At 43.5% G+C, this 25,525-nt stretch overlaps 1 protein-coding gene across 14 annotated transcripts in view; it reads right to left on the reverse strand.

Annotated features, from left to right (window-relative positions):
• The window catches only part of CCR8 (C-C motif chemokine receptor 8), a 99,457-nt gene that overhangs the window by 11,683 nt on the left and 62,249 nt on the right, over positions 1-25,525 (reverse strand). For 10 of the 14 annotated variants that reach the window (XM_064496706.1, XM_064496710.1, XM_064496701.1 and 7 more), the window contains 3 exons: positions 10,367-10,537; positions 5,503-5,637; positions 811-4,053 (listed from right to left, as the gene is read on the reverse strand). The gene's annotated coding sequence lies outside the window, so the exon portion shown is untranslated. Of the gene's footprint in view, positions 1-810; positions 4,054-5,502; positions 5,638-10,342; positions 10,538-14,671; positions 14,769-25,525 lie in introns of those variants that run through there. The other 4 variants (XM_064496711.1, XM_064496713.1, XM_064496708.1 and 1 more) reach the window with 4 other exon arrangements.

Consider the following 25,525-nt stretch of genomic DNA (forward strand, 5'->3'; position numbering starts at 1 on the left):
AAGATGTGGGAGGCAGGTGTAGAGCTGGGGAGAGGACTGCACAGCCTGAGCTGAAGGATGCCCCTTGTTGTGGCTCCTGGACAATTGCACAGGGCTGGCATGGGCCCCTGTAGACCTGTGTCTGCCCCTTGCCCTGGGTCACAGTTTACTGAGGCTGAGCCTCTCCAGGGTTCTCAAGGAGAATCCTTCCTGGCCTCGTCCAGCTCCTGGCGGCTGCCCTGGCAATCCTAGTCTATGGTTACATCATGCCTATCTCTGCCTTTATCTTCACATCCCTTTCTCTTCTGTGGACTATCACAATCTCCCACTGTTTCTATCTTATAAACACTCTTGAGATTGCATTTAGGGTCCACCCAGATAATTCACGATAATCTCCCTCTCATAAGATCCTTGACTGAATCACATCTGCAAAGACTTTTTTTCCAAATAAGGTTACATTTACAAATTCCAGGGATTAGGACTTGATATTTTGGGGTGACCTTTATCCAAGCTACTACATTCTGGCTCTTAAGACACAGACTGTGATGTAGTTAAAGAGAAGCCTTGGGGGGAGAGATGAATTAGAAGTTTGGGATTAACGTACACACACTACTATATATAAAACAGATAAACAACAAGGACCTACTGTATAGCACAGGGAATTATATTCAATATGTTGTAATAACCTATAATGGAAAATAATCTGAAAAAGAATATATATATTTATCAGTGAATCACTTTGCTGTACACCTGAAACTAACACAACAGTATAAATCAACTATATGTCAATAAAAAAAAAACAAAAACAGAAAGAGAAGCTTGGTTCCTCACCTTTGGGCACACAGCAGGGATACCAGCACCTCAGAGGAAGGCGGCTAGACCAAACAACACAGCCAAAGTCATGTAAGACCCTCAGAATCAATGGTCTCTCCAAGTCTACTTTCTCCTGCACAGAAACTTTCACTGCATCCTGGAAAGAATGCCCTCAGGGCCAGACATGTTTTAAAGCATATTTTTCATAACATTTGCAACTTCTATTATTGATACAATTCCCAAGTCTTTGGGGAGAGTCTTAATTGAAATCCATTACTTTTTTTTTTTTTTTTTAGCTAGTCTCCAAAACTTAGAAAACTCTATGAATAGTTCCAGTAATCACCACATGTGAAGCTTAATTTTATGCATCAATTTGGCTAGGCCATGATCCCCAGATATTTAGTCAGATATTCTGCGAAGGTATTTTTATATATGAGATTAACATTTACATCAGTGGACTTGGGGTAAAGCAGATTATGTCATAATGTGGGAGGGCCTCATCCAATCAGTTGAAGGTCTTAATTAAAAAAAGACTGACTTCCCAGGAAGTAGAGGGAATTCTGCCACCAAACTGCTTTTGAATTCAAACTCCAACTTCCCTGGGTATCCAAGATGCTGGCCTACCCTGAAGATTTTGGGCTTGTCCAGCCTCCAAAGTCACATTAGCCAATTCCTTAAAATAAATCTCTCTCTTTGTATATCTATTCATCCAGTTGGTTCTGTTTCTCTGGAGAACCCTAATATACCAGGAAAACCATAAAACAAACACCATCATAATTAGTGGGGTCAATAAACAGGCTAGATTAGAAAGGAGTAGTTTTGAGTCTCTTAGTATTGGGTTACACATCTTATGATGAAATGCACCATTACTTTGAATCACCAGCAATCCCTCTAAAGAAACAGCTCCAGCTCAGCCCTGTAGCTGGTCTGACAACTAAAGAATGCTGCAGAGCTCAGAGTACTCTCTTCACAGAGCATATCGACTTTTCTGGTTGGGGTATCTAGGAATTTCGTAGTCTTAAGGTGCAAGACTTTCAGCACCTCAACATTGTGTGGAATGTGAGATGGTGCTTGCACCTCCAGCTTCTATGATATGAGCATATGTGCTTTACATAGTGAGTTTGGGGCCAATATATCCTAATTTTTTGCAATTTCAGAGACCTAGCCTGTCAGCCACATCCTACAGTTTGGTGGGACGTGACTTGCTGGAATTCGGAGCACAGGGTTGATACCTCCAAGTACTTCCTATCAGTGATTTTTTAAAATATCTAAATTATACTGGCATAATGGGGTGCTGTATCCTAAGATTTTTTGAAATAATTACGAGAAAAACTTTGAAGAACTGGCATTTAAATATTTCAAGCTATTTCATTTCTAGAATTAATGACTCCTTTCAGTAATTCATTTTTTCATTAATTTTATAAATACTTATCCAGTGCTTAGCATGTGAGAGTCTGTGCTGGACCATAAGGATCCAGGGGTGGATGACATAGCCAGGGCTCCTGTCCTGTAGCGGGACGGGCAGTGGTGGCAGAAAGGCAAACAGCTAATCATGTGAATGTTTGATATTAACTGTGATAAGCTGACTAGGCAGTGCTGGTACTAAGGATGCTTAGAACGAGTGGGTTCCTGTCTGATATGCGTGTATGTCTGTGTGGGGGTGACCGGGGAAGGTCTCCTTATCGGCTTGAAGCAAAGTCAACAGCTGAGCAGTTGTCACTAGGTGAAGGGTGAGGGTAGAAGGAAGAGTATTTTTTTTAAAGACCCTAAAGCAAGAAGAAGCATGAGAACTTCAGGTGAAGAGGGCAGACTGAACATAAAGGTCTAGTTTTGCTCCCTTGGGAAACACTCTGAAACAACAATGCCTTTTTGTTTTATTTTTAATTAAGGCATAAAGTCACAAGAATGGAAAAAAATTCGAAGTCGTCAACAACAGCAAAAGTTTAGAACCAGGAAGGTAGATGGACATGTGCTAACTGACTTGGCAAACCCCAGAAGGCAAATGCTAAGCTAGGAGCTGGTCCAGTTTATTTTACGGAGTTTTCAGAAGGCTCTGGAAGGGACTGGACCCAGTGTCTCTGAAAGGTGCCTTCAAGGAGATGAGGGGATAGTTTTAAAGAGGGGAATTGGTACAAAGCTGTTTAAGAAACGGTTTCCATCCCTGGGTTCCCTTCCCTATTGTGTGCAGCAGGCAGCTGCCCCTCCTTCACCCCAGAGAAGACTGGGATTCTCTGGAGAAGGGATTAAGTGACCACATGCACACACAACCAAGGCCCCTCTTGCTTGCATCCTTCACTCAGAAAACCAGCAGTCAAAAGGAGACTGGGAGATCTCCAGCATAGAATCTGACTGGTCTGAGAGGAAACAGGCAAAGCCACTGGCATTATGGATCTCCCTGCCCCAGAGTCCAAACCGGCAATATTTAGTGAAGCTCACAGCTAACAAACCCCTGCCAAGTGCTCAGAGCTTCCAACAGAGTACTGAGAACCCCAAGACATGAAAGGACAGCCTCCGGTGTGAAAGACAGAGATCAAATGGACTGACAGGAAGCAAGGATTTCGAGGAATCAGAGGCTAGGCAGAGAGAAGAAAACTTCAAAAATATAAATGCTACTGTCCTCAGATAAAAAGAGAAGATATAGGACATGCCTGAAACAAGAACTGAATGCTAGCAAAAGGAACATTTATAGTACAAAAAGAGCTCCGGACATTAAAAGCCTGTCAGATTTTAAAAATCAACAGGGGTTTAGAAAGTGAAGTTAAGGCCATCTCTGGTTTAAAAAAAAAGACAAAATATGGAAAAATGAGAGAGAGGACCATTCCTAGGGTCCAACATCTACGTTTTAGGAATTCGACAAAGAGCACAGAGAAAATCAAAAGAGAAGGAATTATCCAATAAATAATTCAAGAAAATTTCCCAGAATGAAATGTCACCAGCTCCCAGATGGAAAGGGCTCATTGTGTGCCAAGTACAATGAATGGAAATGGACCCAAATTAAGGTGGGGGAGGATTTCACGATCACACGAGCTGATACATTTAACTGGCTTCAGCTGAGCTTCTGTCTCTTACAACTGAAAGAATTCTGATCAATACCCTGACCTAGAGGTGATCGGATTCCACTGTGGTAGGTGTTTGCTTCGTTTGCTGTCATTGCTGTTTCTGTGTCCATCCAGTGTCCACTGTCCTTCTTTTAGTATGAAAACTCTCCTTTTTCTTTAGGGGGCCAGGAGACTCTGAATTGTTGGGCCCCAGTTCCTTCACCTCAGAAAGAAAAAACAGATTGATAAAGGAAGCTCCAAAAGTCTTTACGAAGTGCTGAGCTGGGGACTGACTCGAGCTGAAGTGGGCTCACTGCACTGCCATCAGTGGGGACAGGAGGAGCCGGGGGTGTCTGGGCAGAGCAGCAAACTACTGTCGCTATTATGCAGACTGTGGGATGGGCACAGATTGGGAGATAACGTGTTGGGCTGATGTCTCTGGCAAAGCAGTTTAACCATGGGATTCACAGGAACGAAATGATGCGCAACCATGGGTACCCTACTTTATCTGTGCTTCCAAGGAAATCTATCTGGTGAAGAGATCTGGCCTGACCTTATGTCAGAGATGCAATCATGCAGTCCCCACATGTGTGTCAGCACAGGGTTGGAGCTCCTCTAAAGTCAGGAAAGATGGGAGGACATTTTCCTAAATGTGAGTTGTCTTCCTAGACTTCTGAGACCCTTGGACAGCTGGTTTCCCCAGAGCCTCCTCTGCTATCAGAAACCACTCCATCTCCTCTGGCTGAATAGGCTAGCCCTGTCTTGCTTTAAGATCTTATAATAACCGCATCTAAGGCAGCTACCTTGCAAAACGATGTCTGTTCTCCACCTTGGCAAATATTAAATCACAGCACCTTCTATATCCTTTCCCTTAAAATGAAAAGATTACGTTGACATCGACTCTCAGTGTAAAGGTAGAAATTCCTACCGTCACAGATACTTATCACAGAGCATTGGGCAGAAAATGACCCAAACTCTTTCTTTATAAACAGGAGTATTTTAGTCCAGAGAGGTAAAAGAACACCCCCCAAAACATGCCGTAAGTTGGTGGCAGAGTCAGAACCGAAAAAAACCCAGGTCTTCTGAAGCACAGCCCAGGGTTCTGTTCACATGATGCTATATTTTTTAAATTCTCATATGACAATATTACAGAGTTGTAGATAAAAACTTGGGGGAGTCTTTTTGGATTTTCTACATTTTCCAGCTATAAGTCCACCAATGATTTGCAGGATACAAAAGCATTTACTTAACAAAAAGTGGTAGACAGAAGCCTGAGTTTAATAAAAGCATATATGTTGTTGATAATAAAGCCGGCTTATCAGAAAATATTTTGGCCATCTATATCATTTAATTCCCCACGTAAATTACTCTGCCACCAAAAGCTGCAATAAACAGATTTTGTTTCTTACCGCTAAATATTTATTTCCTGTGCACGAGTGGTCAGGAACATTGCCTGTATACAATCAAAGGTATAACCACAATATTGCTTTGAAGGGTTGAACATGGAGACAAGTGTGCGGTTAATAGCATAATATTTGTATTTTTAGTTGAAACTTATGCTACATTGTAGGCAAGAAGAACTGATTAGATCTCAGCCTTTTACATGGTCTTTTATTTTCCCAGAATTTATCTTCTACTAACATTTTTTTTTTCCAAGGCTACAAATACTTACTGAGGACCTTGCATATTCCCAGAACTCCTCTAGTCATTGGAAGAGATGAAAAAGTGAAATTACAGGAATTCCCCGCTGAAGAGGCTTAGCAACCAACGGTATGTTCATCACAGGAGTCCCAGGAGGTAATGCTCTCTGAAGAATGACGAATAATGAAAGGAAAAAAATCATTGTGAAAACTACGTAGAAACCCAGAAAAATCTCTAAGATCAAAAAAACCAGAATAAGGTGGCAATATATACTAAGATTATCTGTGCCAAGACACAGATGCATGTGATCACATTCCAGAATGAAACAGGCATAAATGAAAACAGTCAGATATCAGACTATTCCTCTTTATTTTGAAAGTTGCCTTTGATAATGACATGTTTTTTTCAATAGTAAGTTTTTAGGGAATAGAAAATGGCAATCAGTGACAAATTCAAAGCAGAGAAGTTTCCATTTTGTAGACGATTTTCTGATTAAATCGTAGATTAATTTACTAGTCCACACCTGGAATTCTCTCCCAATGACTTGGAGAGCAAAAGGCATCTGCGTGACAAAAAGCGGTACACGGGGAGTCTGAGATGAACATTATTAATCATACTCTGGGCAGAAAAAGCTTCCTCTACCTCTTATATTCAGTAATTGGGGGTCTGTGAATTAAACTGACAAAAGACAGATTAACAGGAGAAAAGACATAATTTTTACTAATGTCCGGGCGCATGGGAGTTCACAGAAAAAGACTGAAACTCAAAGAAGCAGTTAGACTTGGGGGCTTACATACCATTTTAACAAAGGAAAGGAGGATTGGGCTTCAAGGGGTGATAAATCATGGGGAAGTGACAAGGAAACATATGAGAGAACTAATGGAAGTAAGGTCTGTTTATGCAAACTCATCTTGGTGTCAACATCTCATCTTTGATAATAAGAGTCACTTTCCTTTTCCTGGTACGGGGTGGCCACATTTTATCCCTGCTTTTGGGACATTTATCCCCTGCTTTTGGGACATTTATCCCCTGCTTTTGGCAGGTGAGGGAAGGGCAGAGAACTCTTTCTGCACTGGTTGATTCTCAACTGCCTTTAGCTCAAAATAATCCTTATGCCAAAGTGGTGCATTTTGACTTCACATAATAATGATACTCTCCATCGTGTGAGTACCCTTTGTGGGCCAGCCATTGCTCATATATTGGCCCCCGGTGGGGTTATGGGAGCGTCCTGGGCTCCTCTCTTAAGCTGTAGTGGCCTGAGGTTGGGTCTGTCCTAGGTCTGAGTACCAGCTCTCAGGCAGTGGGCATTTCCACCTCTGGGGAAACCTGTGCTCAGGCTGTGTTGACTTAGGGTGGGCACCTTTGTACATCTGTACCTATTGGTATTGTCTGATCTATTGATTCCAACTTCTGAGGGAGAAACCTAGAGACCAGGGTGTCTGGTAACAACAGTATGCTTCAGAGCTCATGGGCATCTGAACAACTCTTAAGGCAATGCTAGGAGGACTTCCATCTCTACCCCAGGAAAACACTCCCAAGTTAAGGTTGAAGGTAGAGCGTTAAGATCCTTCTCTTGGAGGTGGAGGGTATAGCTCAGTGGTAGAGCGTGTGCTTAGCATGCATGAGGTTCTGGGTTCAATCCCTAGTACCTTCATTAAAAAAAAAAAATCTAATTATCTCCCCTCCAAAAAAGAAAAAGCAGTGCGATGTAAAATTTAGTTTTAAAAAATTATGCTTCTCCTTTTCTCTCCTGACACTATTCATCCCTGTTCCCTGCATACAAAAAGAGTTTGTGAAATAATCTATTATTCCTCTTTTTCTCCCCTGTATTATTTGAGCTTGGTTCAGAATATCCATTTTGAAACCAGGCTTGGGGACACCTCTGTCCTGGTTTCCTTAGTGACCAGAAGACACAGGAGCATCAGTATAATCACCACCAAACTGTCTTCTTTTTAGCTACTCCTAGGTCCCCACAAAGCCACAGCTCCTAAAAAAGACCCTGAACCAGCCACATGAACATTCCACTTACACTCGATCCAGTTTCCAGATCAACTCTGCAGGTATTTTAGACAATTTCTCCAAGACCTGCACGGCTCCCAAGAGGCAGAACTGGTACCAGTCCAGGTTATAACGTCCACTCGGACGCGGGGGCCCTCTCCCTTACCTCCGTCAATCCCCATCAGACACAGAGTGAGCTACCTAAGGCTACTCAAAGCCATCGTGGCAGGCAGAATCAACATCCTTCACATCTGGGCTGCCAGAAGCTCTTGCTTCTCATGGTAGATCTTGTCCACATCCACCATCCTGTTCTTTGGGCTGTCCTCCCCACCAGACTCTACTCCCATCTTGGTTTTTTTTTGTTTTGTTTTGTTGGTCTCCACCCACTACATCCAAGGCAGTGCCTGGCATGAGGTAGGTCTCAGAAAACTCAGGATGAGTTAACCCAACAGCTCAGAAGAGGACATAAATGCCACCGTCTCTGCTGGTCAGTTTTTGTCAGGGTCACATACCCAGGAATTTGTGGCACCTGAAGGCTTTGGAGTCACACAGACCTCGGTGAAATCCCAGTCCTGCTGCTTATTTGATGGGTGACCTTGAGTGTTTTATTTCACCTCTGTAGACCTCATCATTCTCATCTGTACACATGGGGTGATGATCCTTTCCTCAAAGGGTTAAGAAGATAAGCAATTTCCTCTCAAGGTCTCCAGCACCAAGCATGTGTTAATAACTACACTTTATATTTCTAACCACCAAAGTGATCCTTATCATTTCACATTTGTGGGTTTTCATTTGCTAGACAGGGAAGTACTTTTTAAACTTACTATTTTGAGATAATACCCAGAAAAGAAAAATTGCAAGAATATACAAAGAACTCTCCCAGATTGACCAAGTGTGAACACTCTTTCTCACTCTACGTATGTGATAGATACAACTTTTTTTTCTGAATCAATAGAGGAAAATTATAGGCATCATATTCCTCTATCCTTAAACCCCTCAGTGTAAATGTCCGAAAGACAAGGACATTCTCTTATGTCACAAGGGCACCATTATCAGGGTCAAATTTAACATTGACCCAATATTACTCTCTAAGACGTCTATTTTATAACCTCACCAACTATCTCAGTCACGTCCTTTACAGCCCCTGGTTCAGGATCCAACCCAGGATCACACATTGATGGTGCTGTCAAGTCCTTTTACTCACCTTTGATCTGTAACTATGCCTCTGCCTCCGTTTTTTTTTTTTTTTTTTTAAGACATTGACATTTTTAAAAGAACTCAGACCAGCTACTTCTCAGAACGTCCCTCAGTTTGGATTTTTCTGATATTTCCTTGTGATTTTAGCAGACACATCATGGAAAAGGTGAGTCCTTCTCAGGGGACATGATGTCAGTGAGCCCCAGGGTTGGTGATATTACCCTTGTTCACTTGATTAACATGTCTGTCAGTGGTAAAGTTGCTTTTTTCCCCCTTTGTTATTAATAAGCTGTTTGTGAGACATTCTTTGAGACAACGTAAATATCCCATTTCCCATCAAACTCTCAGGGGCGCTGATCTGGAAGCTTTTGTGGAAAAAGTTCTCTTGGAGATGCCACACTGAAAAATGTCTGTCCTACCTTGTTTCAAGAGGCATGAATTCTCATTTTTACCAATTTCCTGTGTGGGAGTATTGTGGTTAGTGACTGGGGAGGGGTGGGCGAGTTGGAGCCTTGTGATCCGGGAGCTCTCCATCCTGCACCAGCACCAGAGAAAGGGTGGGGCCGGGGGAGGCCAGGAGAGGAGCCCCCAGCAGCAGAGTGGAGGCAGAGTTAGAGACAGCTAGTGCCAACACGGCAGAGTGGGCCTCAGGTTCATGAATGCAAAGGCTTTCTTCCTCTGCCCCTACAGTCGCACTCTCCATCCACTCCTTGTGAGTGTGTGAGAGCTCATGTGATCCGGGGGCTTTAGCAGACATGCACACAGCACTAAAGATTCCTGGGGCAGGAGGTGGGGTGGTCAATGTAAGAGCCATGCTTCACTCTCTGCCTAGGGAATCCTTAGGCCAAGTCCCTGTCAAGTGAACAGAGAGAGGATCAAATCTGCAGTTTTCTGAACAGTATGGGAGAATCTGGGAGTCAGAGATTGTTAGAGATGGAGGCTGTGAAGGGTTTATCTTAGCATTCATAACCTTTCAGGAAGCTAGGGTCATTGCCAAATGAAAACTAGAGTACAACCCCACCAATGAAGACAGAGGTAAAATCCTACACAAAATAGCAGCACACGGAATCCAACAATGTACAATTTGTACATCTTGACCAAGTTGGATTCTTCCCAGGAATGAAAGGGTCCTTCATCATTAGGAAAAATTATAAGCATAATTCACCACATTAATAGATTAATGGAAAAAATCAGATGATCCCATGGTCATCTCAATAGATGCAGGAACACTGATAAAATTCAGCATGCATATAAAGCAAGTGAAACTCTCCAACTCTCCTGATGGGAGCGTCAACTGTTGCAGCCACTTTGGAAAATGGGGTGGCGTTTTCTGCTGAAGTGGAACATGCACATAGTTTATGGTTTATCAGTTTACCCCTAGGTCTATTATCTAACATATATATTTCACAAAAGACATGTATTAGAATAGCCATAGCCGCACTGTTCATAATAGACTCCTGGGAACTACCTAAATGCCCATCAATAGCAGGATAAAGAGATTCCAGTACATTCACACCATGGAATACACTATAGCAATGAGAACAGATGATCTACAATTGCACAAAAAGAGTATAGATGAATCCCACTAACATAATGTTGCACAGAACACTTCAGACACACAGACAGCATACTATAACCCCACTTATACAAGGGACTAAAAAACGGGTAAAACTAACCTATGGTATCAGAAAATTGGTTACCTCCATGGATTGAGGGATAAGATGGAAAGGTGGCCTCTCAGGAGCTGGCGACAAGCTTTCTCTTGATCTGGGTGCTGGTCACACGATGGCTTCAGTTTGTGGAAATTCATATGTTTATGATACAGGCATTTTCCACGTATGTTCTTCGTTCCACGTCTGTTCCACTTCATTCTTAAGAGAAAAAAGAAATCAGTATCTCTTCATGAAAAAGAATTCTTAAAGATGAGACTTCTTTAACTTGCAAATATAGCTACAAAAACCTACATCAAGAGGCATCATCAATGAGGAAATGTCAAAACAAATCCCTCTGAAATTAGGAGTAAGAAATGTATGCCTTCTCTAGCTATCTGGATTGTGGTGGTGGTTTCACAGGTGTGAACATCTGTCAAAACTCATCAAATTGTACATATGAAGTATGTGTAGTTTACTGTACAGGAACCACACCACAATAAAGTTGTCACACACACAAAAAATATGCCTTCTCTATCACGACTTCTGCCTGCTACTGGAGATACTAACCTGCATAATAAGCCAAGTAATAAATGGCATACGGGTCAGCGAAGAAGAAAGCAAGAGATCACCATTTACAGAGGAAGGGATGTGGGGGAGAAAAACCCAAATGAATCTGTAAGTGAAGGAAATCCAAAAGAATCTACAGACAAAATATTAAAGTTAGCAAGAGAGTTTAATAAAGATGCTGAATGGAAAGCTGGTAACACATGATTCCACTGCATTTCTATGTCTCAGCAACAAACGTATAAAATATCATTCTTCAAAAACAAAGATTTATTGTATTATAGAATTTGTAAATATAAAATTTTGGTACATAAATCTCACAAAATGAACAAGAACCTTTATAGAGAAAAAAACTTTATTAGATTAAAAAAACTTTATTAGAAGACATTATTAATAAAATTTATTAAAAGAATTTCTAAATAGCTGTAGAGAAATTTCATGTTCACATTTTAGAAGATGAAATATCAAACGATGTGAGTTCTCCCCTGAATTGATTTAAGGATTCCATATAATTATAAAAAAAAAATCCTCACAGTATTTTTTGTGATTGACAAAACAATTCCAAAATTTATTTAGAAATTTATAAACAGTCAAGAAACTGCTAAAAAAGATAAGAGGGTCTCACAATAACTGATAACTAGTAATTATTATAAAGCTGAAACCTGTGAGAAACAGACACAGCATTTTTTAAAAACAGGTAAAAGAAACTGAAGAATTGTGCTCTACACTGGAATTTGACAGAACATTGTAAAATGATTATAAATCAATAAAAAAAAAACCCAAAAAACAGATAAAAGATCTGAATAGGCTCTTTTCAAAAAAAAAAGAAAGAAAATTCAAATGACCGATAAACAGAGGAAAAGGTGCTTAACCTCTTTAGCAGTCAGGGAAATCAAAATTGAAAACATACTGGGGTGCTATTTTACACTCCCAAGATCATCAAACATTTCAGTCTGACGTTACTAGGTGTTGGCAAGGATTCTGTAGCTTTGGGAACGCTCCAGTAGAACTAACTGGTGGAAGTGTAAGTTTGTTCATACCTCTGGGAAAGAGTTTGTCCTATCTAGTAAAATTGAGTATAGGCATCCTCTAGGACCGAGCAACTCCATGGATGGACATGGGTGAGACTGGTCACTGCAGCATTGTTCGTATCAGCAAAGTTCTCAAGACAAACCAAACATCCACTGGCAATGTAATGGCTAAACAAATTGGGATAATTGTACAAGGGAATATGCCACAGTGAAAATGAAAACATCGCACTGCACTCCTCGACGCGGATGTTGAGCTCATGAAGCAAGGTGCAACATAATACATGCAGTATCACTCCATTTACACATGCGGTAAAACTGCAAGGGAAAAAACAGGAAGGCTTCATACCAAAGTCTGGCCAGCTCATCTCTGAGTAGGGGCGAGAAGGGGATGTATTTGGGGAGAGGCACCCAGAAGACAGAAGGTATTTTGATGTTCTGTTTCTTAACTTGGATGATGAGTATATCGGTGTTTATCTGATCATTATTTTTTTTAATATACATTTACATTTTCATGTTGAAATATTTAATACATAGTATGATTTAAAAATTAAATAACAAGTAGAAACAAAAAGGAATTGGACTGGATAATATTTATGAACTTCTTCAGCTCTCATTCATTCATAGGAGAAATACTTTGGGAGCACTGGGCTAGGTCCTGGGGCTTCCAAGAAAAATGAGAGACAAGCTGTCCTCTACCTGTTACTATGCAGTCCCGGGGGCCTGCTGAGGCCTCACACCTCTCTGGCACCGGTCAATTCTCGGCTTCAATGCGTCACTCCAAGCCTCCACTTTGTGCAAAACACAGCCCATTCACCGCAACACACACACACACACACACACACACACACACACACACACACACCCAGCCAACCACCAAACAAAATACAAAAAGCAATCCATTCCAACCAAGAATTTAGAAATTTTACTGTACCACCTCTTACAAGATTCTGGTATTCTTTCCTCCTCTCTCTCTTCTTCCAATTTCTCTCCCTACCTTGGTCCTCCTCATTCTCAGGACCAACACAAACTCCTCCTTTTGCACAATAGGTTGTTCCCTTTGCTCCCCCATTGCTCAGGTATGCCCCTCAAGTGATGTACGTAGCTCTTCCGGACAAACCCAGTGGCCGCCCTAGAAGACATTTGATTCGATTTTCTCCACCTCGTTACAAGGCTCAGTGCATTCACTACTGGGACAGAGGAGCCCACCCAGGGCTTCAGGAGCAAACGCAGGCTCTGCTTGGGTCTTCAGGGTGAGAATGTGGAGGTGGCTCAGGAGGGAGCTGACTTAATGGATGGGTATGCCTTCAAGCAGAGAGTGGAACATTATTAAAAGAAAAGCATTTTTCTGGGAGGCTCAGAGCCTGGGTTCTTGTCCCAGGTGAGCCACCATGTTGCCCTAGAATTCTAGGAAAGTCACTGAATCTTTTTGAGTTTTAGTCTAGGGCTTCCACACTTTAATGTGCACACGAATCACCTGGGAATCGTCTTAAACTGCAGGTCATGATTCAGCAGTTCTGAGCCTGGGATTCTGTAGTGTCTAACCAGCCCCCAGGCAATGCCAGTGCTGCTGTCTGCAGATCACATCTAGACAAGGGATTAGGATCTTCATCTGTAAAATGGGCACAAAGCCTCCATGAGGATGCTGTGACTTTACGACATAATATGTGTGACTGTGCTTGGGAAAATTTAGTGCTCCTTAAAATTGTGATGGGTTGTTATTATTGTGGAGCTGGGATGTTACAAGTCTTGTCCAATAAACTGGGAGTGGGATCCCCTATATCTTCACTGCCTGACACCTGAAAGATGGTCATACCCATCAGAAGTGTCAACTGTGCCAACATGAAAAGATGCTCAGTATCGTTAATTATTAGGGAAATGCAAATCAAAACTACAATGAGGTATCACCTCACACTGGTCAGAATGGCCATCATTCAAAAGTTCACTAATGATAAATGCTGGAGAGGCTGTGGAGAAAAGGGAGCCCTCCTCCACTGCTGGTGGGAATGCAGCTTGGTGCAGCCATTATGGAAAACAGTATGGAGATTCCTCAGAAGACTAAAAATAGATTTACAATATGATCCAGCAATCCCACTCCTTGGTTATATCAGGAGAAAACTCTAATTCGAAAAGATACATGCACCCCAATATTCATAGAAGCACTATTTACAATACCCAAGACATGGAAGCAACCTAAATGTCCATTGACAGATGACTGGGTAAAGAAAATGTGGTATATATACACAATGGAATACTACTCAGCCATAAAAGAATGGAATATGCCATCTTCAGCAACATGGATGGACCTAGAGATGATCATACTAAGTGAAGTAAGTCAGAAAGAGAAAGACAAATATCGCATGGTATCACTTATATGCGGAATCTAAAATATGATACAAATGAACTTATTCACAAAACAGAAACAGACTCACAGACATAGAAAATACATTCATGGTTACCAAAGAGGGAAAGCAGGTGGGGAAGGGATAAATGAAGAGTTTGGGATTAGCAGATACAAACTACTATATACAAAATAGATAAACAACAAGTTTATACTGTAGAGCATAGGAAACTATTTTCAATATCTTGCAATAATCTATAAGGGAAAAGAAATAGAATTAGATATATGTATATGAATAGATTTATATACATATGTATAATTGTCACTTTGCTGTACACCTGAAACACATTATAAATCAACTATATATTTCAATTTAAAAAAAATAAAAAAAGAAGTGTCAACTGTGCCAGGAGGACATACCAGCCCTCAATGGAGAGGTCCCTGGAGAGAGCAAATCAAAGATGTGACATGCTGGCTGGCAGATCTGCATGAGGGCCCAGTGACTTCCAGAGCTAATAGGGTGGAGAAAGAACCTGCAGAGACAGGAAGTCCTGCAGGACAGCAAGGCAACACACACACACACACACACACACACACACACACACACACACACACACACACTGTCTCAAACCACAGAGGGGCTCTTCTGTTAGTTTCACATTTTCTTTAAAGGCCAGAAGCCAATTAACCGTTGGTAGATCCACAGAGAGCTTTGAACACAGCCTGGTAAAATTAGAGCAGGTGCGCAGAGGGGCAGATGGTGGGGTGGAGCAGGTGAGCTCAGGACCACTTTGGTACTGGACTCGGGACAGGGCTGCTCCACAGCCCACGCACCTTCTCACCCGCCAGGCCCTGGGCCTCCACTTTCCACACTGGCATGTTGCTCTTAGATGCTGCTCATCCTTGAGTAGGCAGCAGTGTGAACCACTCGACGGAAAGCATTTTAAGTGGCTTGCCCAAGTCACAGTGGAGTTCCTGGCAGAGCTGACTTGCAATGCTCCCACTCCAGGTTGCCCATCAGAAATGCATGGGTGGGTTATCTGGGCTCTGCTTAGGGAGTACGAGAAATTGCTAGCCCCTGGAGTGAGGAATAATGGAAAAGGAACTCATTCGTTCATCACCTGTGCTGTTATCAGGTACAGGCTATATGTTAACTACTGTATCCTCACAGCTTCATGAGGACGATATTTCTGTGAATCCAATAACATCTCTAAAGGCTCTTGTATGGTGTATCACACAGAAGAAAGTGCCCACAGATGTTTGATTATCTCCCCTACTGCCCCATTTTACAGATCATGCAACCCAAGAAAGTTAACCAAAGTCACACAGCTAAGCGGAGAAGCAACCTCAGGTCCACCAGGCTCCACGTTCTGTTACCATTGCAGTGCACTGCCCGAGAAGTTGCTGGAAAGGGAACAGGGTGGGCTCTGGTGTAAGACAGAGGACTCTCATTTAAGGGTCATTTCGCAAGGCACTTGGACAAGGTGTTTCTAATATGTATCTGTGATACCCTTAGGAGTCTTTCCATGTTTTGGTTTTTTTTTCCAGAATCTTTCCATCTTTAGGTAAGAAAAGTGCACTGGATTGGAGAGTATCTTCCCCCAAATTCATGATCTTCCCCAAATCCCAGAATGTGATCTTATTTAGAAATAGGACCATTGCATGTGTTGTTAGTTACGATGAGGTCATACTTGAGTAGGGTGGTGTCCTTAGAAGAAGAAGAAGAGGACAGACACAGGGAAGATTCCGTGATGACGGAGGCCGAGATTGGAGTGATGCATCTACAAGCCAAGCAAAACCAAGGATTGCCAGAAACCACCGGAAACTAAGAGGAAGACATGGAACAGACTCTCCCCCAGAGGCTTCAGAGACAGCACGGCCCTGTCAACACCTTAATTTTGGACTCTGGCCCCCAGAGCTGTGAGAGAATAAATTTCTGTTGTTTTAAGCCGCCCGTTTTGTTTTCAGCAATTTGTCAGAGCAGTCCTGGGAAAGTAATACATAAAGCACTGAAGAACTTTACAGGGTGACTGTTCTCAAAGTATTGCCATCAACACCTTGTGGCAAATGAAAAACAGTACTTTTTAAACTGTGAGACTTGAGGAAGGCTTCACGTACCAAGGGCATTTCAGTCAGCGTGTTCGTGCAGAATGTCCACCGCAGATGCGTAGATGTCTCTCAAGCCTACGCACCCACTTGTACCCTTCCTCCCCTCCTGCACAGACGATTCAGAGCAACTACAACCCATTCAGTGGGGCCTTTCTGGATGTGATGAGGGTGGAAGGGCAGCTTTATCAGCAGCCACTTCCTACAATGGCATGAGGTACCAGGGTGTAGGCGGGGTGATACTTCCTTGGCGTTTTTAATCTCACCTGGAGAGAATTAAATGAATCATCCTTTGTCCATGCAGGCATTAACTCCTCAGCCACATTTATCGTCTATAAATCAATAACTTTGTGAAATAAATAACAATTACGATTCTTATTATTATCAGTGCTTCTCAATCTTAGCAGTTTATAGAATTATAGGGGAGTTTTAAAAATATCAGTGTCAGGGTCCCACTACAGACCAACGAAATCTGAATCTCTGAGGGTTTTTTTTTGCACATTTCCCCATGTGATTCTAATGTGCAGCCAAGGCGGAGACCCGCTGTTCTGGGTCTCTGCTACTGGCAATGTGGTCCATGCACCAAAGTGCTGCCATCACCTGGGGGCTACTTAGAAATGCATAATCCTGGCCGCACTCTAGATCCCACTCTGCATTTTGACAAGAGCCCAGGTGATCTATGTGCACATGAAATTTGCAAGCCCTGAACTAGACTATCCTTTCCTTCTATTGTCTCGAGTGAGAAGAGTCCCTTTGGCACCCAACACTGAGCCGTCAACAAGCATGTGGCGTCCAGCTTTTCTCAGAGACGGTATTCAAACTATTTCATGGGGATGCTGGCCACAGACAGCTGGGACGGCAGTAATGGTGAGCCCTGGATGAATGTCAATTCTAGTCTTACTATTAATATTCTAGTTCTCAGAGCTTTCTGTCTTGGCTACTCTAATTGTATCTCCACCTCTGGGGCCTCTCTGGGGGAGACGCTGCAGCAGGCACAGTTGGGGTGGCTCCTCAGTTCCCAATAGCCCCCTTGCTTTGAAAACAGCAATCAGCACACAGGCGCTGCACCCTCACTGGCTGGGGGTGGAGACCGGGGGGAACCGAGGGTGCCAGTGAACCAACCTCTCTTTCAGGTTCTGAATAAACCTTAGAAATATGTACAGAATTTTTAAATAGGGTCATTTTGGCACATTTGGGCAAAGCTAGAATGGAGGACATAGGTTTATTGAGTGAATGAACCCAGGAGGACAGTAGCAGAAAGTGACCTTTTTCTCTCCCACCACTACCCCTGCAGACACATACTGCTGACTGTTGACGCATCCTGCTCTACACGGATGACTGCTCAGGCAGAACCCACAACTTTCTGAGTCACACTTCGGTGTTAATACTTCTTTTTTAGGTATTTTTAAGAGTTCAGTCCAATCAAATATCATTGATCTCTTATCCATTTAACCTTTCCTGGCCCTGCAGCCTGGGCCTCCCTGGGCTGAGGAAACTGCCCTGGGGAATGGGGAGAGGATGGCTTTGCCTCCTCATCCTTCCGTTTCTTCTCCCCACTCACTCTGCTGCCCTCCCTCCTCTAGGGCTGGGTTGGGACGGGAGGCAGGGTGGGAGGCAGAGGGTGTATCGGGTTGCTCTGGTAACAGCCTGGCAGGGATGCCCTCTGTGTGGCAGTGCCCAAGGCTGCGTCTTTCCCATGGAGCATCTTTGTGGATGTCTCAGAAAAGGTCCCCCCGAGCTCCAGGCCCAGATGGTGAGGGCCCAGCCCATGTCCTTCAGTTTTAAGAAATAAGCCCACAGCGGAGGTGGACCCAGACCGGGAGGGGAGTTTTCACATAAGTGTTAATGCTCTGCCTTTGGCTCCCTCCTTCCTGGCACTCCTGCCCCCATAGTTTCCAGTTTCTCTGGAAGTCCTGAGCTCTGACCTGTCTCTCAGCCCAGAATACACGATGCCAGCATGACAGGAGCAGGCACAGCCCCCGGGTCCTCATGCCTACCCAAGAAGGAGGGCCTTGGTCTGGAGACTGGGGAGCAGAGGAGAAAGTGTGGGCATGACTTCCACTTGTGGAAGCATATGGGCTTGAGGCCCAGAAGATGCCATGTGCAATTATAATTTTGCAGAAAACAAGGAATCCAGGGAAGGGATGATTTTTGAGTACTGGTGTGGTTTTCATGCTCTGCCAAGAAAACCAGTTCCTAAAGGCAATACATCTCAGCGTCCACCTTCGTGGCTCACTCCCAGAACCAACCAATGCAAACTGGGTTCCCAGTAGCGACTCTGAGAGGGAGGTGAGGGTGAAGGGAGTTGGATGCCCTCAGGGACAGCATCTGAGGAAGGACGGGAAGGGGATAAGAACTGGGGAGACAAAGAGGTCGAGCCCTGAAGGCCTCAGCTCACCCCCCAGGGAGCTCAGAAACTGGAATGACCCTTCTGAGATGGCTCAGTTTGGGTTGAGAGAGTTGGGCCTTTACAGCCTGGAGTTGACCAGTCACTGGACACAGGCTGCCTCAAAAAGGAGCCGGACTTCTGGCTCAATGGCTACCTTCAGCCATAGCATTTCCTAAGGGGGCTGATAGCAGAGGGCCATCTGCCAGCTGTGCTCCCCAAAGCTGGGGGAAGGTGTCTGAAGGGAGACAAGGAGACAGGGGGCACATCCCAAGGTCCACCACACCCTTCCCACCTGAGTCAGCCGGTCTCCTCCACCAGACGACAAGCTCCTTACAGAAGACGGCAAAGGGAACGGCTCAGAGACCACCCTCACCTCTCACAATGGACCCCATCACTAGTAAGCCTCGGACCACATTTGTTGATCGGTGGACCAGTTGCAGAACAGAACTTCCTCTGACTTCAGTGAGCCTGCATTCTAAGAAAATCAGCATGGCGTTAGCATGCAGGCAGGAGTCTTTGTCAAACACAGAAGATCAGTATGACTGTACCTTTGAAGTGCTGGGGCCAATTCTTCTGGCTGAGCTGGCTTGTGGGCTTGGTTTCTCAGGATAAGAAACTGAAGGAGAGCGCAGGAGAGGAATAGGAGGAGGATGGCTGAGGTCCACAGAGGTGAATGTGGTAGGCAGGGAGATAGATAGGGAGCAAAGAGATAGGGAGGCACCAGTGAAAACTCAACCAGCATTGAAAACAGTACCAAGGTCTGTGGGAGCAGAAAGGAGGCTGATTCAACGAAGCCACCTCTTGAACCTCCCGCCATCTCTCTTTCTTTCCCACTCGCCCACCTGAACCTCAACTCTCATAAACCCACCTTCTTCCTGTGCACACAGCAGCTCCTGGTTGAAACACACATTACCTCCTACCTGGCTGCACTTCCGTTCCTGACAACAAGCCTCATTCAGGCTTTCCACATTTTCAGGTGATTTCTATTCAATGTCCCTGGTCAACTCAGCCTCTCAGCTTCCGAAACAACAATTTCACACAGATACTCTGTCCGCATTCTCAGCCAATGGCCTTGCTTCTGATTTCACTGAAAAACCAGAATCGACCAGAGGAGCTGTTTCACACACTGCCAGCCCTTAGTCAATTTCAGTCCCTGTCAGGAGGCCCTGGGCTCAGCCCAAGCCCGTGGAACTCGCCTCTGTTCTGCCAACCCCACCAGGTACAGTTGTTCATTCCCACAGCTTTAACACCACCAACAGGCTGGTGATGCCCACGCTCCCCTAGTCTAGTCTGTGTTTCGTCCTGGAACTGGATTTGTACACACAGCAGCCTACTCGGCAATTCCATTTGAGGCATCTGAGTGTAATATATCCCAAATAAAACTCTTGATCCATGTTCCACAAACCTGGCCCTCCGCCTGGGATTTGCCTTTCAACAAATGACATTTACATCCCCAGCTGCTCAGGCCCCAAACCTAACTCATCAGCTCCTCTCTTTGCCTCATGCCACACATCCAATCCATTAGCACGTCTTGTTGCTTCTACTTTCAAAATATATCCAAATCCACCAGCATCTCTCACTCGAACTCTAGCAATAGCTTCTTCACTCTCCCCAGTCACTCATTCCTTGACAGTCCCCACCCTGGTGACCCTGTCTACTTTCTGGTCTGTCCTGCACAGGCTGTTTCACGGGGAGGTGGCGTCAGGCAGAGGTGAGGGGACACACACCGGAGCCAGACGGCCTGCTTCAAAACCCTACCTATTATTAGCCATGTGCCCTTGGGCAAAATTACTCAGCCTCCCTGTCCCTCACATTCCTCACTTGTAAAGTGGGAATAACAAATATGGATTTGCCTCTTGGAGCTTTTAAGAGAATTAAAGGGAGCCCTCTTCCCTCATAGCTCAAAACTGCAATCATTTACTAAGCACCTGTGAGAATCCAGTCTTTCTGCTCAGCACAGTTGCTCAAAGTGGATACACATATACCCGGTGACAAGTGGCAGTGGGCCAGGGGCACTCTAAGCCACAAGGCAAATTAAAAAAAAAAAAAAGATTTTGCATAGAGTTGACAATGGAGAAAGACATTTTCAGGAAAAGGGACCACTTGCGTAAAGGCGTGGAAAAAATAACAGCAAGGATTCAGCACTTAGAGTGCCAGGCATTATTCTAGGAGTTTTACAAATACCAACTTATTTAACTTTCTAACAGGTCTATGGAGCAAATGCATTACTTCCCCTCACTTTATAAATAAGGAATGTGAGGCAGAGGAGGCTGAGTAACTGGCTGAGGTCACCTGGCTAATCTAGACAGGATTCTGAACCAGGCAGCGTGGCCCCTGCGTGTGTGCTTCTAACCTCCACCTTACACCGCCCTGTAGTGGAGCAGCTGCCCAAGGACGGGCCTGAAAGGACACAGGTTTCACCGGAAATGAGCAACTGGAACAAGATGAATGGGCAAGAAACGAGGTGGGAATGAAGAATCAAGGCTTCGGGTGCCACTTGAATCCCAGCTCTGCCACGTCCCACCTGTGGGGCCTTGGAAGCCAGTACACGTGGTCCTCACCTGTAAAGTGAGTTCGCACCTGTATCGGAGTCTATCAGTACAGGAAAAGCACTCGCTTCTTACCCTTCCTTCTTCTTTAGGACTGTCTTCCTATAAAGAAGTTAAAGTGGCCTGCTTAAATGCATCTACACTTCTGCTGCAGGGAAGGTGCAATGAGTGTGCTTTTCCCTATTCCTCTCACTAAAGACAATGAAAACTCCTGGGCACTGCATATATCATCTAAAACGTGGGGTGAAAAATGCAGACCAGGTAGGCACTTGGGACCCAAGGTGTAACAAAGCAGTGGGAGAAGCAGCCAGTTGCCTGGAAACTCCAAGAGGAGCAGACTTTTTTGGACTCCCCACCTGGACAAAGGCAGTGTAGTTAGCAAGACGGAAAAGGTTTAGATAATAACCTCTCTAATCTGACCAATACCTGCAGAAAAAAACTGTGGCCCAGTCTCCATCCACTCCAGCAACGGTAGGGTCTTAAGGGGGGCCTAGGCGTTCACACATTCGAGGCTATAATGAAGCACTCCGACCTCCTTCTGACCGCCCCCTCCCCAAGCCCCCAGGGTGATGGCAGAGAAGCTGGTGGAGAGGCAGGACTTCTGTAATAACAGTAGCCCAGCAGTAATGAGGCCAGCATCTGTGGTGTCAGTGGAGGCCACACAGGGAGCAGTATCTAGGCATTCCTGCCCCGCCCGGCCAGGGTGGTCTCAGTGGAGACCTTGAGGAAAGCCAGAGCTCCCACCCCCACCCAAAGCCAATGAGGAGCCCAAGTAGACCTGGCCGTCTGCCCCCACCTGGCAGTAAGGAGGCAGCATTTTCCTCCCACTGCCAGGGCAGTCTCAGAGGAAACCAGCTGAAACGGAGATTTAAATAAGGACCACATTCCCACAACATAGTATCCAAAATGCCCATATTTCAATAGAAAATCATTTGTCCTAACAAGAACCAGGAAAATTTTAACCTGAATTAAAAAGGCAATGAATAGACACCAGGACTAAGATTACAGAGGTATTCGAATTACCTGTCAAAGATTTTTAAAGCATCCATCATAAAAATGCTTAAATGAGCATTACTTGAAAGAAATGAAAAAAATAAAAGCCTCATCAAAGAAGTGGAGGATATCAGAGGAACCAAGCGGAAATTCTAGAAGTGAAAAAATACAACAACAAATTAAAAAACTCAATGGATGAGTATTGAGGAGGCACAGGAAAGAATGAGTGAACTCGAGGACAGAACAAAAGAAACTGCCCACAACAGAGAGGAAATAGAAAAAAAAAGAACAGAACCTCAGGCAACAGTGGGACTATAACAAAATATTTCACATTTGTGCCATCAGAGTCTCGGAAGGAGAGGAGAAAGGGCACAGGGAAACTGAAAACGTATTTGATGTAATAACATCTGGGAACTTCTCAAACTGGCAAAAGACACAAACCTGTAGATTCAAGAAGGTAAGTGAATCCCACACAAGATAAAACCAAAGAAACCCAAACCAGGATGATACCTCACAGCTACACTCCTAAAAATTAAAGACAAAGAACTAACCTTGAACTCGGTAAGAGAGAAATGACACTTTACCCACAGTGGAAAAACAATCTGAATGACAGGGAATTTCTCCGCAGATACCATGGAGGCCAGAAAGAAGTGGCACAACATTTTTCAAGTGTTAAAATCAAGTCATAAAAATGAAGAAAGAGGACTAAGAGAATTTTTCACCAGCAGAACTGCCCTAAAAGAATGACTAAAGGAAGGTCTCTAAAAGGAGAAACCTTGAGATGTCTGAAAGGAAGAAAAAGAGAGAGAGTAAAAATACGGTTAAATACATATTCCTTCTCCACTTGAGTTTTCTAGGTTGTTTGATGGTTGAAGCAAAATTGTAACACTGCCCAATGTCCTTCTAAATGTATATAGAGGAATGTTTAAGGCCATTGTATTATAAACAAGGAGAGTCAAAGGAGGTGATTTCAACACTTCACTTGAACCAGCAAAACGCTGATACCAGTAGATTCTATCACCTGGTATAAACATTTAATCAGCTATACAACAAGATATACTCAAAACCTCTACAATATAAATCAAAACAGAATTCTAAAAAATGCTCAATTAACCCATAGAAGATGGGTAAAAGAAAACAGGGAAACAAAATAAATGAAACAAGCAGAAAACAAAAAATAAAGTGTTTAATAAACCAAACACTTAGCCCTTAAAATATCAACAGTTATATTGGATGTAAATGGTTTAAGTACATCGATTAACAGATAAGCTAAAAAAAATGACCAAACTATATGCTGTCTGTAGGAAACTCACTTCAAGCATAGGTAGGGTGAAAAAAAAAAAAAAAAAAGGATGGATTAAAAGTAAGCTATGCAGACACTAATCAGAAGAAAGCAGACAGGCTTCATTAATACCGGATAAAATAGACTTCTGAGCAAAGGAAACCACCAGAGACAGAGAGGGCCTTCACATAATGATGGAAGAGTCAGTCCTCCGAGAAAACATGCCATTTATAAGTGTGTATGTACTAATCAACAGAGCTGCAAAATGTGAGAGCAAAACCTGACAGAACTAAAGGAGAAAAAGACACATCAACAATTATAACCGAATGGGGGCCGGGGTGGGGGTATCTCAGTGGTAAAGTGTATGCTTGGCATGCACGAGGTCCTGGGTTCAATCCCCAGTGCCTCCGTGAAGGGGAAAAAAAACATTTTAAAAAGCCAATTATAATTGTGGACTTTAACAGCCCTCCCTCCATGATAGATACACAACTAGACAGGAAATCAGGATAGAGGAGAAATCAACCCCACCATTAACTAACAGGATCTAATTGGCATTTATAGAGCACCCGCCAATGGCAGAAAACACATTCTTTTGAAGTGTTCAAAGATCAAATACTAATAGAGACCATATCCTGGGCCATACAATAAACCTCGACAAGTTTAAAAGAATTTAAATAATACAGAGTGTATTCTCTGACCATAATGAAACCTAACTAGAAATTAATAGCAGAAAAAGAAAAATTTCCAAACACCTGGAAAGTAAACAACACACCTCTAAATAACCCATGGGTCAAAGAGAAAATCTCAAGGGAAATTACACACACACACACACACACACACACACACACACACACACACACAGAGTCAGTACCATTTCATGCTAACTGCATGATTTGCAAAGGCTCAACATTGTTCTTGTAAATAATACGGATCATAGCTAATTCATAGACCACTACAAAGCCGTACACTACATGCACGGTCACACACACTGTCCTCACCAGACTCTAAGAAGGATGGGTTACTAATGTTATTCCCACTTTGTTAAGGAGGAAGCAGAAGCTTAAATCCGCTAAGTAACTTGTGGTAGGTCACAGCTCTAATCAATGGCGAGATCAGCTCAAGCCCAGGTACCATTCTCTAGGGAACCTGCTGCAGATTAGAACCCTGACCCTAGCCAACTCTTTTACAGCGAAGTCATATCTCAACCCTCTTCCCAAAACACTGCCCACTGTCTGGGGTGGAACAGGCATTCTCTCCAGCCCCCGATAACTGCCAGGAGATGGGAAATTCAAAGAAGTGAGGGGAGGGCTACAAAGTCCATCAAATGCGCAGGAGAGGGCTAGAAATCTGAGGTCATAAACGCTAATACCTGTCTAGGTATGAGTCAGAGGGTTCACTGAGAACGTCAAAGCAGTTTTATTTCCAGATAAACATCAGAACAGAAATAAAAATAGCTATCTGACCTATGAAATACATAAAGGTTAGCTCATATACTTTTTCTGAGGTGGAGGGGAGAAGCGGTAGGCAGGGGATTTTTAAATTGTAATTAGTTTTTATTTTTAGCTCAGTAATATAAGCCAAAAAATTAAACAGTGCTCAAAGATTATAGCAAAACATAGCTATCCCCTGTCCCGAACCCCTGTGCTAGTCCCACACTCCAGAAAAGATCAGCCAGAATACTTCTGGTTGTTTTTCCCCTCTGGTATTTACCATCCAAATTTCTAAATAGTAGGCTCATCCTACTATTTCTCAATTCACAACTTCTACTTTCTACTGATTCATTGTTGGGATGGTTGAGGACTTAGTTCTCTTACCCTTCCCCCCTCTAACCTCACATAACATATAATTATGTTACAATTACAACATAAAAAGTGTTGTTTACTGGTGGGAAATGGAGTGGGAAGGGATAAATTGGGAGTTCAAGATTGGCAGATACTAACTACTATACATAAAGT

The sequence above is a fragment of the Camelus dromedarius genome, chromosome 17 (genome assembly GCF_036321535.1).
Source record: "Camelus dromedarius isolate mCamDro1 chromosome 17, mCamDro1.pat, whole genome shotgun sequence".
Taxonomy (NCBI): Eukaryota; Metazoa; Chordata; class Mammalia; order Artiodactyla; family Camelidae; genus Camelus; species Camelus dromedarius.